Raw genomic sequence first — 13,260 nt, forward strand, 5'->3', positions numbered from 1 at the left:
CTTAGTGACCAAAAAGGTTAGATGGGGTTGTTGGATAAGTCGGATAGGGTGAAAGTGAGGGCTTAAGTGGGTCGATGCAGGCCCGATGGGCCAAATGGCCTCCTTGTGCACTGTATGTTCTATATATGTTTACAATGTGTGTCTCTGCGGCACGGTGGCACAGTGCTTAGAACTGCTGCCTCACAGCGCCAGGGACCCAGGTTCGATTCCGGCCTTGGGTCTGTGTGGCGTTCGCACATTCTCCCCATGTCTGCGTGGGTTTCCTCAAGGTGCTCCGGTTTCCTCCCACAGTCCAAAGATGTGCAGGTTAGGTGGATTGGCCACGCTAAAGTGCCCCTTAGTGTCCAAAGATAGAATCCATAGAATTGGTACAGTGCAGAAGGAGGCCATTCAGCCCATTGAGTCTGCACCAACCCTCTGAAAGAGTACCCTATGTAGGCCCACTCCCTTGCCCTATCCCAGTTATAGCTGGAGTAATCTGTACAGGAGTGGTTCCCTTATTTAAGGAAAGATATAAATGTGTTAGAAGCAGTTCAGTGAAGGTTGTCTCGACTAACACCAAGAATGGGTAGGTTGTCTTATGTGGAAAGGTTGGGGGTTAGGTTTGTATCCACTGGAGTTTAGAAGAGTAAGAGACGACTTCATAAGATTCGGAAGGGTATTGATAGTGTGGATGTGGCGAGATGATTCCTCCTGTCAGAGAATCCAGAACTAGGGGGTCACGGTTTAAAAACCTGAGTTCACTCATTTAGCAGGGATGTTTAGCACACTGGGCTAAATCGCTGGCTTTGAAAGCAAACCAAGGCAGGCCAGCAGCACGGTTCAATTCCCGTTAACAGCCTTCCCGAACACGCGGCGGAATGTGGCGACTAGGGGCTTTTCACAGTAACTTCATTGAAGCCGACTCGTGACAATAAGTGATTTTCATTTCATTTGAGACTGAGGTGAAGAGAAATCTTTTCTATCAGAGGGCTGAGTCTTTGGAATCGTCTTCCTCAATAGGTAGTGAAAGCAGAGTCTTTGGATATTTTTGAGGCATATCTAGATAGATTCTTGATTCACAAGGGGGTGAAAGGTTATCGGGGATAAGCAGGATTTGAAGTTACAATCAAATCAGCCATTATACATAGAAACATACTTAGAAATTAGAAGCAGGGGGAGGCCATTTGGCCCTTCGAGCCTCCTCCGCCATCCATTATGATCATGGCTGATCAAGTCCACTATCCTGATCTCGCCTTCCCCCTATCCCTTGATCCCTTTAGCCCCAAGAGCTATATCTAATTCTTTCTTGAAATTATAATATAATAACCTTTATTGTCACAAGTAGGCTTGCATTGCAATGAAGTTACTGCGAAAAGCCCCTAGTCGCCACATTCCAGTGCCTACTCGGGTATACAGAGGGAGAATTTAGAATGTCCAAATTATCTAAGAGCATGTCTTTCGGGACCTGTGGGAGGAAACCGGAGCACCTGGAGGAAACCCACGCAGACACGGGGGGGAACGTGCAGACTCCGCACAGACAGTGACCCAGCCGGGAATCGGACCTGGGACCCTGGCGCTGTGAAGCCACAGTGCTAACCACTGTACTGCCGGGCTGCCCTATTACACAATGTTTTGGCCTCAACTACTTTCTGCGGTAGCGAATTCCACAGATTCACCACTCTCTGGGTGAAGAAATTTCTCCTCACCTCCGTCCTAAAAGGCTTACCCCTTATCCTCAAACTAGTTCTGGACTCCCCCACCATCGGAAACACTCGTGCTGAATTGACCCTGTCTAATCCGGTTAGAATTTTATCAGTTTCTGAGATCCCCTCTCACTCTTCTGCACTCAAATGAATATAATACTAACCGACTTAGCCTCTCCTCATATGACAGACCTGGCATCCCAGGAATCAGCCTGGTAAACCTTTGCTGCACTCCCTTCATAGCAAGAACATCCTTCCTCAGCAAAGGACACCAAAACTGAATACAATACTGCAGGTGGCGTCATCAATGCCCGATACAAGTGCAGTAAAACATCCCTATTCCTATATACAAATCCTCTTGCTGTGGATGCCAACGTACCATTTGCCTTCTTTACTGCCGGCTGTACCTGCGCGCTTACTTTCAGCGACTGATGCACAAGGACACCAAGGTCTCGCTGAGTATCCACCTGTCTCAATTTACACCCATTCAAATAATAATCTGCCTTCCTATTTCTGCTACCGAAACGGATAACCTCACATTCATCCACATTATACTGCATCTGCCATGCATGTGCTCACTCACTCAGCCTGTCCAAATCCTGCTGAAGCATCTCTGCATCCTCCTCACAGCTCACCCTCCCACCCAACTTTGTATCGTCTGCAAATTTGGGGAAAATACATTTGGTTCCCTTGTTCAGATCATAAATATATAATGTCAGCAGTTAAGGTCCGAGCACAGATCCCTGTGGTACCCACTAGTCACTGCCTCCCAATCAGAAAAAGACCCATGATCTTATTACCCCTGCTCCTAATTTGTATGTTCACAAGAATTGAGGAAGCAACATGTTCAGGGCTTTGGGAAAAAGAGTAAATGGTGGTGGTGGTTGTGTTAAAAGTTCACTCAGGGAATCTGATTTACTGTGGCAACATGCATTTTTACCTGCATGTTGCAATCTGGAGCTATGGGGAGTGATGGTGGTAAAGGTGCTAACATTTTTCCATTGCATGACTGACCAGGAATCTCTCTCTCTCTCTCTTACCACCTGCCATTGGCATGTGTTGGAATGATTTGCAGCTTGATGTTAACCTTCCCTGGCCATCAAGCCCCAGGGTGGGACTTGAACCCATAGTGTAGAGGCAGAGACACCACCCACTGTACCACAAGACCTCCTAAAGAACAAGTGAGTGGGCCTAATTCAAAGAACGGGCACAGGCTTGATGGGCCAAATGACTTCTGTGCTGCACCAGCCTAAGGTTAGGACCTGTTGCATTTAGCCCTTGACCCCAGAGAAGAGAGAGTTAAAATTCCATCATTTTATCCAGTGGAGGTCAGAGTGCTTGGCCATCGATAGATAGGGGTCATTTGTGGAGAGTTTTATGTTGAATTCCGAGGCTTTTGTGGCCTGGATAAGCCGGTACTCCATATTCTTGTGCTGCACAAGAGGTTGCAGTCTCTACTTTGCTATTGGGGGCGGGGCAGAGGGTATGGGGGGGTCCTTTTCTCAATTCTTCATTGCGCATTAGCCCAAAGTTCCAGTCACCGTGCTACAAGTGCGGGAGGAAGCAGAGACGAGGAATGTTCAAATGCCCCATTCTTCACACAAAAGGTGGTGGAAGTGTGGAGCTCTGTCCCTCTCCCAAACAGTTGATGAGACTTGGGGGGGGGGGGCAACTGGAAAACTTCACAACCAAGATTGATAGATTGTTGGTTGGAAGGGGTATGAAGGGTTACAGAACCAAATTGGATAAAAGGTGTAAGAAAGGGAGATGAGTGATGGAGCTGGTCCATGGGCTGCGTGGCCTACTCCTGTTCCGCACCACCTTAGACACTTGTATCCAAACCTCGTTACATACCTGTATCCACACCTCGTCACACAGCTCGTTACACACTGGTATCCACACCTCGTACTACATCTGTAGCCATACCTCGCTATACAGCTGTACCCATACCTCGATTCACAGCCCGTTACACAGCGGTATCCACACCTCGTTCTCCATCTGTATCTACACCTCATCACACATCGGTAAAAACATCTCATTACATGCCTGTATCCGCACCTCAGGCTGAGCCCACTTCTGTGCAGCAAGCGGTTTTTTGTCATCCAAATTGGTTTTCTCTATTTTCCTCCCGCTCACGGTCCAGATTCCTCGCACTTCAGTCCTCTTGCCCCGTTGTCCGTTCGTTCTCCCTCCCCATCTGCCTGGAGAGTCAGCACTAACAGATTATTGAACCGTGAGAGGAATCACAGCTAAGATTAATCCTCTCCTCACCCAGCATTTCCAGGGAGCATTCAGGATCTGGCACTTTGAGCTGATATCTGCCCTTCCGCCGCTCCCTTGGGTCAGATCAGCAAATCAGCAACAAGAGGTTTGGAGCCTGATCTCTTCCTGATCTGTGGTTCCATGTCAAGCCTTTAAACCTTATGTTGCTTTGCTGAGCCTTAATTGCTTCCGAGAGAAACAGAAACACACAGATTCCACTCTTTTTACTCTGAAGCTGTTGCTTGGCTCAACATTGCAAGCTTGACATTTTAGCAGCTTGCCTTTCATTGCCATGGCAACTTGTTTGTTGCCAGCCAAGCTAATTTCCCTGCATTATCTGCTAACTGGGGCTGGTTGGATAATAATTTACCAGGCCCAAAAATCTATTCCCGTCGGTCCTAATAATTGCAACTATGTTAGAACCCCCTCAACCAGAACTTGAACCAACTGACGCTGTCCGCTTTTATGAAGGCCCTCTATAAAAGGGCAACTGATGTTCCACTTATCTCATTCTGCCACTATCAAGACATCTCAAACATCGGGGGCGGGGAAGCCTCAAACATATGTCTATGTGCATGTGTGTGCTTTTTTAAGGGTTTCTTTCACTGATTGCTCCACGTCAAAACTGTAACTGACACTCCACACCTGACTGCTTGCTCCAGAAGGCCATACCTGGCTCCTTTCCCCCTTCCGTCCTGCTCCTGCTAGCCCCAACTGAAAGCCCTCGTGGCACTTTTTTTCAGCTTCAGACGCAACCCATCCTTCCAGCCAAGAGACTGGCAATTTTCTATCTGGCTCAATTAACGCCTGTCAAAATCATTAATAAAAAAACCCCGGCACCACAAGGGAGTCAAAATAATTGTCGCTGAATCAGTTCTGGTCGAGCTGGGATGGACTTATTAAACCTATCATGAGGTATTATATATTCTGAATTTCAAACCATCCTGAGCTAATTAGTAGATCTTTAATATAATAAAGTTATATTAAGAATATCGTGCTAAGTGCCAAGTAAGCTGATAAGATGCAACGGGGACTCCTTTGAGGGCTCCGCACTCCATTCCTGGATTGTTAGGCTTGTGCAGAGTATCAAGGATGACAGAAAGCACACAGTACCGAGGCCCTCGCTCAAAACTTCAACACCAGGTTTCTGTACAATGTTGAGGTGAATCAATAAAGGGGGAAAAAAAATGACAATCGACTGCGCTTAACCGTCAGGTTCTGTCCAAAAACAACGAGGGGGGGGGAGTGTTCAATCCTCTGACCAGCGTTTCAGATTAATAAATTAATAAAATAAATCTGATTTAAAAAAGTAGAGACTGGTATCAATCAATAAGGTCACGTTGATTACCAAATTGTCATAAAATTGCAGTTGGTTCAGGGAAGGAACAACAAAGAACAAAGAAAAGTACAGCACAGGAACAGGCCCTTCGGCCCCCCAAGCCTGTGCCAACCATGCTGCCTGTCTAAACTAAAATCTTCTACACTTCTGGGGTCCGTATCCCTCTATTCCCATCCTATTCATGTATTTGTCAAGATGTCCCTTAAACGTCACAATCGTCCCTGCTTCCACCACCTCCTCCGGCAGCGAGCTCCAGGCCCCCACTACCCTCTGTGTAAAAACTTGCCTCGTACATCTCCTCTAAACCTTGCCCCTCGCACCTTAAACCTATGCCCCCTAGTAATTGACCCCTCTATCCTGGGAAAAAGCCTCTGACTATCCACTCTGTATTTGCTATTCCTATCTGGTCTGGCTCACAAGTGACTCCAGCAGATCTACGGCAACCTGCCACACTCTTACCACTGCCCGCTGAAATGGCCAAGCAAACCATTCAGCTGTCAAGAATGTTGGCCCACCACCACTTTCTCAGCAGGCGATTAGCAATGGACAATAAACGCTAGCGTCGCCAGTGCTGCCGACACCCTGTGGATGAATAAAGAGGTAGACGAGGCCTGAGTGTGTGGAAGGTGGCCATTTTGAAGTTGAATTCATTTAGATTCCTATCTCCCTGTAATGTCATTTCTTATTATGCACTCTCCTGAGGGATAATCATCTCACATGTCTGATTTTCAGCTATCTGATTAATAATCTAGTATACTTGGTAAACACGAAATCTATTCTCCCCCGAGACAACAGCAGAGGGCAAGTCCATGAAGAAAACCGAATTTCAATGACACATTTTATACATGGCAATTAATCAAAAATGCAATAAAAGCTATCTTGCGATATCTTGCAAATGTTTCTAATCATCTCGGGCCCTTTCCGTTGCTGTGCATTAAATGAATAGGATAACTTGATTTAGATAATTAGCTCAAATTCTGAAAAAAAAAAATATTTTACCCAGCTGACATAACATTTTTTGGGGGAGTTGTGATTAAAATTATCTCTGGAAGAAATTAGGCTCGAATCAAAGACGGACTGAAGTGGGGCAGCGCTAAGACATTTAAAAATAAAAAGCAAGGAGAAGAATGAAGTAATAATTTTGATGTACAACTTCAACATTTTGGATATCACTGCGTATTTCCTACCATCAATAAATATTGTGTAATCTGCACACACGGACAATGTACACCTTAAATTCTTCCAAACCTATGTGACTGCTTTGTTCCTATCCAGCACCAAATATTAGCCAGGATTTTCTCTCTCTCTCTCTCTCTCCCCCCCTCCCCCCCCCCCAACCTTCTCATCCCTGGTTTGAAGCTGAGATAGGGTGACTGCAGGATTGCTACAATTAACTGTTGAACAATAGCTGCTGCTCCCGAACACCATTTAATGAGTCACATGCAGATATTATTGTTGGGGGGGGGAGCGGCCTCCACCTTGTACTTTACCCTCAGGTCTGAAGTGACAACATTCACTGGCAAAATTCATTTATAAGGCCCACCCTGATGATGCCAAGATTGCTCAACTTTTGAACTACCCAATGAGCAGAGGTCTTCCCGCGGTGGAGCGGGATGTCCATTCACCCGCTCAGTACCAGCCCTAACCTTGCTGAGGGGTGCGCGTGTTTAACGGAGGCAGGGCCTTTGCCAACTGTGAATGTTGGAATGTTTCCAACAGCGCCCTACCACAAGAGACACCAAATCAAGTGCTGGACGAATAGTTCTAATAATATATAAATGATTAAGTATTTTCTATAGCTCGTGATGAAATATTCAGCGTGTGGTAAATGTATGGGGTCACAGTTCATGAACAAGCCCGATTTCAATCGTGCGGCCAGCTGAGATGAAGGAGGGCCATTCGTGCAACCCACTCACCAGCCTATGTTGCCCATCATTGGACCAAATGCTTAATCCCGAAGCTGCTGCCTTCCTCAGATTCCAGCTGTGACTGAACGAGTAGCACTCTATCCTTGGAGTCAGAGAGCCAGAATCTCGGCTAACCCTCCAGTGCAGCACTGAGGGAGTGCAGTGCCAATGAAAATGCCATCTTTCAGTCAAGGTGCTAAAAACGAGATCCCACCTTCCCCGTCAGGTGGAGGTATCAGATCACATGGACACTATTTTGAGGAACAGAAGTTTCCTGGCCAATGCTTATCTCTCAAGCAACATTATTAGTTAGTAGGTCATTGTCACAGTGCTATTTGGAGGATCTTGCTGTTGCTAACTGGCTGCCTTGTTTCCTATGTTACATCAGTGGCTATACTTCATGAGTACTTGGTTGATTCTAAAACACTTTGGGACAATCTTGGATGACAACAGGCATGAAATGTGAATGCAAGTTCTTTCAGTTTTATCTTTCCCATTTCGACTCCATGGGTCCCTGGTCCAATTCTGGCCCTCATGAACCCCCAAACATAGCGCCACACGCTGTTGTTGAGGGGGTCAATCAAATAGAATTTTAAAAATACGAGAGTACCCAATTCTTTTTTTTCCCAATTAATGGGCAATTTAGCGTGGCCAATCCACCTCCCCTGCACATCCTTGGGTTGTGGGGGTGAGACCCACGCAGATACGGGGAGAATATGCAAACTCTACACGGAGAGTAACCCAGGGCCGGGATCAAGCCCGGGTCCTCAGCACCGTGAGGCAGCTGTTCAAACCACTGCGCTAGCGTGCCGCCAAAGGATCAACATAATTATCAATTATGTTAAGCCAAGCCAGCAAGGACGACTCGGGATAGACTGTTTATACTCTCATGGTGATGAAATCTTTCTCTTTCAACACACAAAAGAAATCTTCACGGCTCTCCTACACGCTTATTAACCAAAAAGACCGGTTTATTACATAGAACAATTTTATATAAGATGTGCGGCCTGGGAACATATCAATAGATCAATGCCCTATATGTCTGCTTTTGTTGTCCACATAAACCCCCCACCCCCATTCCTCTCCCTCCTGGACTTGCCTTGCTCCCCCCGAAAGGGACAAACTACCCTATCTGTTTGCAAGTTCCACTTCTCTGGGTAAAGACATCTCTTGCAAATTCCTTATTGGGTTTATCGGTAACCACCTTAGATCGGCGATTCCTCATTTTGGATTCCCCCGCAAGTAGACCTATCTTCTCTGTTCGAGACCAACAAATTACAGCACAGATCATGAAAAAGAAAGCTCAGGCTTGGTACGTGAAACTTGCCCCTTAATCATCTCAAACAGGAAAAATCAAGTGACCTCTTCAGGTGGGAGGCCCCATATCGGAACTGGAAGATAAGCTAAAGCCTTTGTAATGTTGGGGGTGAGAAACAGGCAAAAGATAGTCTGCACACCCAACGCGCCTCTCGAGTGTCATACAGAGCTTTCCCATTTCCCTGCTTCGTTCTGTTCATTCCTACCGTGAACATTCAGGAGAACAGTTTGTTCATCAGTGGCCAGGTTTTCAGTCCTTCTTTCCCAATGATCACTGTCCCAGGGTTTGCCTGCCTTTCACTTCTCTTTCGAACCCTCTTTCCACATCTCCTCAGAGATATTTCACCAGGTTCCCTCTCCTCCTCTGCCTGGCTCCTTCCAATCTCAGTTCTCTTTTTCCCCCATCTGTGCATCTCCAGCCTTCGTTCTGTTTTCATCAGCACTGTGGCTGATGGCCTGTTGTGCGGCCGATTGGGGCTGCTCATTATTGTAAGCCCATATCATAAAGAACAATCTGCACTTAACATTTTACCTGGTGACGGGAGATCCCTACATAGATCAGCTTCTGACAAAATGGAGGCTGGGAAGGAGAGATTGAAAGGACGACCCAAAACTTGGGACAAAAAAAACCCAATTTAAATGTTAATAAAACTAAATGTGTGCAGTTGTAGAAGGGGAAACATCTGAGAGCGAGCCGGACAAGATGGCTCTGATCAGCAGTGCCAAGTTTAATATTGTACAGACAGCAGAACTGGGCCAGGCTGCGCGGGGGAGGAAATGTGCCTCCACAACAATGAAGACTTGTGAAAAATTATATTAAAGCTAATTATTTCAACCATTGTAATTTGTTATATTTAGGGAGCACAGTTATTGCAATGTCTGTCTCCATTGCTGCAGGATATCCTGGTTCCTGGTCCATTTGCCAACTCTTTGTTTAGTTGTTACAGATTTAGTGACGGCGTGATTAAGTCCCCCAGGCAGGCCGTTCCTCGCTTCGCTCGCGACTTCATTTCAGGGCAGGGGCGTTGGAGTAATCACTGGAAAGCTGAACCAATCTAAGTCAATGAAATATAAATGAGTCTAAAAAACCCAGGACCCTGGACTTCATCTTTGCAGCTTCCATTTTATTTTTTAAAAAGTTGGCCTTGCCTAATAAATGACCCGTCCGACTTGAACAGGTGGCAACCCCATAGGTGGGAGGAGAAGCAATGGATAAGACAAAAAAAGCTGGCAGATATAATGGCATTTTTTCTTTTGCTTTGGAACTGTTGGCTGCTGAGAGAGTTAATGGTGTCTAAATAGATGTGTTGGCATCTGCCCAGCTAACAGACAGATCCCAGTGCCTTTCAGAGGTCAGGTTTCAGACGCTTCCAGTTCCAATCTGACCTCCAGTGCACAAGCTAACCCATTGCCAATCTTCCCTTTGCTCTTCAGAGCTCATTTTTCTTTCTCCCTCAATGTCATGGCGTGCAGTGCTTCTCATATGTCTTTCTGAAACCTCCTGGCAGCCCAGTTTCCATCGTCTCTTCCTTATATGTGCTCTTTTGAAATCTATTTTTTTTTAGCCTCACTCCAAATATGTCTTCCTCTTCCCCCGAGTCAATGTTTAGCCTTCTTCCCCTGGCAATCTCGGGAAAATCATGTCCCACCTGGGTTATGGATAGATTTCCAGATTTTCATAGAATTATAGAAGTTGCAATGCATTAGGAGGCCATTCAGCCCATCAAGTCTGCGCCGGCCTTTAGAAAGAGCACCCTACTTAAGCCCACGCCTCCATCATAGCCCCCTAACCCAACCTAACCTTTTGGACACTAAGGGGCAAAATTTAGCACGGACAATCCACCTAACCTACACATCTTTGGAATTTTCAAACCATTAATTTCAGTGGAGTGAGAAGTGGGCAGCTTCTGTGACAAGTGGGTGAGCCCTAATTATTCCCCACGGAATGACTTTGCAGCACAGAGGGGAAATGCACTCAGCCCTTCTTTCCAAAACTAGAGCGAGGTTCACATCGCAGCCAACAGCTTCAGTATTCCACGTACCTGCATCTTTTAATGTTCGCCTCCATTCCATGTTTATCTAACCCCCTTTGAAATATGCTGATCGGCTTGGCTTCAACCATCCCTTATGATAAGGGACTCCAATGCTTCAATAACTCCTTGTGAAAATATTGCTTTTAATTTCTCCCTTCATGCTTGCAATAACATGGCACAGAATCAACTAGGTTTACAGCACAGAATGAGGCCATTTAGTCCTTTGTGTCTCTGCCAGCTCTTTGCTGCAGACACGATCTCTCCTAGCAATTGTGTTTTTCTTTGCTCCAAATGCTGATCCAATTTTCCCTTCAAAGACATAATAGTCCTTGCCTTAACCGTTCCCTGGAGCTAATTTCTCCCATCCCCGCTCCTTACTTTCTTCCTGATCGTTTTAAATTGAAGACGCCATTGACTCACCCAGCCAGGGGCAACAAGTCCCCGTCCCGTTCGCCCTATATTTGATGTAGGCTTCCATTTACAGAGTGAGAAGACTTGCATTTATATAGCGCTTTGTACATCCTCAAGAGGGAGAGGGGGGAGCGGGGGAGGGCTGAAAAATGCAGCCAACCCATCGAAAGTCCAGACTTCAGGGAGGCCGGAAGATCCCGTCACCAGGAGGGACCATAAAATTCTTCGTCATGGTGGTTGTCAATTCTCGTAATAACCTGCCTGGTTCACTCATGTCCCTCAGGGAAAGGAATCCGCTGCCCTTACCTGGTCTGGCCTACAAGTGACTCCAGGCCTACAACAATGTGGTTTGCTCTTAAACGCTTCTGAACTGGTGCAATGAGGTGAGCCACTCAGTTCAAAAGGGCTATTAGGGATGGGCAACAAATGCCAGCGATGCCTGTGTCCCATGAAAGAATAAAGAAAACTGAGCACAGCAAGCTCCCACAAACAGCAGTATGATAATGGCCAGGTTATCTGTATTAGCGGAGGTGATTAAAGGGTTATATTGACCAGGACACCTGTTCTTCTTTGACATTGTGCCGTGGGACCTTTTGACGCCTCATTCAAAAGTCAGTACCTCGGGTAGTGGAGCATCCCCTCAGCTCCGCACGTACGGAGATCGCAAATCGGCTTGAATTGCTGGGGTCAGGGTCCTGGAGTAGGATTTTAAACACAGATCTGACAGAGGGGCGAGTGCTACCGATTGAGCCACATCTGGCAACCGTAACGTAAAAGTGGCAACGTGTCCCAAAGTTGGGGGTCAGGGCTTTTCCACTTAATTCTATTCCTGAGCCGCCCCCTTGAATTCCCAAGCAGTGGATATAGCATTTCACTATTAACCCCTCACCATTTCAGAATGTTACCTCAACCTTCTCCGCAGACTAATATATCGCCAAGTTTCCCCCATCATAACCCGATTCCCTTCCCTTCCCGAATTTGCCCTTCCTGTCATTCTCTTCTTATTTTAAGCAAACACGTGTGTTGACTTTCACTTTCCGGCTTTGTGGCACGGTGACCATGGAACTGCTCCGAGCCGCAAACCCCCTGCGGTCTCTCCCGTGGTGCTCGGACCGGCAGAATCCTGCCCCTCCGTTTACACCGGGGAGACAATACCTCAAACTCAGAACAATGAGAAAAAAACACTTGCAGATGTGGTTTGACAACCCCTGATTTTGTTTCACGCAAACAGCAGCGGCTGAGAAAGGCCCAAACCGGTCAGCCAGCTGGCAGAAGAAGAAAAAAAGAATAACCCTTTGCTCACCGAGGAAGTGTGGCTGAGCGTCAACACCACAAACAGGAGAACTGTAGGAACTGGAGTAGTTCGAGGGGGTGGGGGGGGGGGGGGGGGGGGGGGGTTGAGTTGAGCAGCCCTCTCCCCCTTGGGCCAATCGAGGCATTTTACCAGTGACTGGAGGTGAGGACAGAGTGGGAAGGCCGCTTGTTGAGGCCTTTATGCGGGTTAAATGGGTGAATTGTGGGGGTGGGGAGAGGGGGGGGGGGTTCCACAGGTTTTGGCACCCCCACCCACCACAACTCCCATCCACTCCCCCCCCCCTTACATTTTCTTCTAAAAGTAAAGGGGGAGGGTGGAGGTCTGCATGGGTGGTTAGAATTAGGGAAACCCTATTTAAAGAGACAAAAAGCCAGGTACATACGCTGGGCAATTCCCCTTGAAACCCACCCAACAGTTTCTTCTGCTCCATGCTTATGTTCAAAGGATGGAGCTGGGCTGATTCCTGAACGTATTTGACCAGGACCTCACCGCACGAGGTGCCTTCAAAGTGGAACACGAGAGGATTCAGAGGAACAAAAGGTGGTTCATTTTTGGTTTGGTTACACTCCTTAATAATTCCGAACAGCCCCACTGGCGCCCGAGGCTGCACAATCACTCTCCAACTACGGTGCTTTCCTGCCCCTGCAGTTGTTGTGTGGACACAGCCGAATCCAGGATTCAGACGCTAATGCCAAGGATAAGGAGACTGATCGTTTCCCTTCAGCCTGAGGTTTAACACTCGACTCGCGCTCGACCTGAAGCTGAAACGTCTTCACACCGGACTTCAATGTGATTGTGCCGTGAATTCGTAGAACGTTGCAACACAGAGTGGGAGGCCATTTGGCCTACCCTGACTCTTTGAAAGAGCTACCTAGTTAGTTCCACTCCCCCGGGTGTCTTCCTGTGGCCCTGTAAATACTTTCCTTCTCACATATTTATCGAATTCCCTTTTGTAAATCACAAATGAATCCTTTTAGGCAGAGCATTCCAG

General features: G+C 46.9%; 1 protein-coding gene across 40 annotated transcripts in view; it reads right to left on the reverse strand.

The window, feature by feature from the left end:
- adgrl2a (adhesion G protein-coupled receptor L2a) overlaps positions 1-13,260 on the reverse strand; it is a 683,083-nt gene that overhangs the window by 105,064 nt on the left and 564,759 nt on the right. The window lies entirely within an intron of this gene.

Source organism: Scyliorhinus canicula, chromosome 4, assembly GCF_902713615.1.
Source record: "Scyliorhinus canicula chromosome 4, sScyCan1.1, whole genome shotgun sequence".
NCBI classification, from domain to species: domain Eukaryota; kingdom Metazoa; phylum Chordata; class Chondrichthyes; order Carcharhiniformes; family Scyliorhinidae; genus Scyliorhinus; species Scyliorhinus canicula.